Here is a 1,093-nt window from a genome sequence, read left to right on the forward strand (position 1 = left end):
AGTAGATCTGCCACTGCATACTGACAACAGATTAATACCACTGTGTGAAGAATAAAAATATATTATAAAAGTCTTCAAAGAATATATGGTAAAAATATGAATAATATGTAAACTTACAGAGCTGAAGCTGAATGATCTTCATGTTGTTGTCTTGATCACTTCAGTATAAAATCTGGCTCCCTCCACAATGTGTAATGAAGTCACTGCAGGAGAAGACAAGAAAGACATACACATGAAGAAGAGGAAGTCAAGTTTGACCACACTGTTTTAACCCACAATGATCCATGACCTCAATAACGAAGAGCCTCATCACTTCATTAACCGTGTACACATTCCAGTTATGGGGCCCCGAGACACCAACTTTTGTTACCCTTATCACGCTGTCTCTCTCTCATTGTTTGTAGTTTATTTACCCCTACAGAAATGGTTGAATAAAGTCATTATTTGTGTATTCTTTGCACACAAAAAGTATTCTTGTAGCTTAAGGGAAAGTTACTTTAAATGTAATGATTTACAATATTGCATTACTCCACAAAAAATAACTAATTGTGTTACTTAGTTACTTTCTATGGAAAGTAATGCATTACGTTACTTCTGCGTTACTTTTTGTCACCTGGGCTGGGCTTGCTTATTTGTTTTTAATAATATTTTTGGTGACTGTAAAGGCCTTTTCACACCAAGAGTGAAATGAATAAGCCTCAGGCTGAAGAAAATGCCTCTGCCTCTGCACTTACTACCAATTTCTCTAAACACGGAGATAGGAAAGATGTCAGTGAATAAATAGGAAAACAAAGTAACTTGCATTACTCATTTGAAAATAGTAATCTGATTACGTAACTTGCATTATTTGTAATGCATTACCCCCAATACTGTTCATAACATTACGATTGAGCCACTGATGTCACATGGACTATTTTAATGATGTCCTTACTACCTTTCTGGGCCTTGAACGTCTCAGTTGTGTTACTGTCTATTTAGGGTCAGAAAGCTCTCGGATTTCATCAAAATATTGTCAGGGTTTTGCCCTGACACTCTGGTTGTCTTGTGTTTTTGTTTCTTGTGTCTGTTGTCTTGTCAGCACATGGCCTAGTTG

The sequence above is a fragment of the Sinocyclocheilus grahami genome, unplaced genomic scaffold, assembly GCF_001515645.1.
Source record: "Sinocyclocheilus grahami isolate Dianchi unplaced genomic scaffold, SAMN03320097.WGS_v1.1 scaffold1211.1, whole genome shotgun sequence".
Lineage (NCBI taxonomy): Eukaryota > Metazoa > Chordata > Actinopteri > Cypriniformes > Cyprinidae > Sinocyclocheilus > Sinocyclocheilus grahami.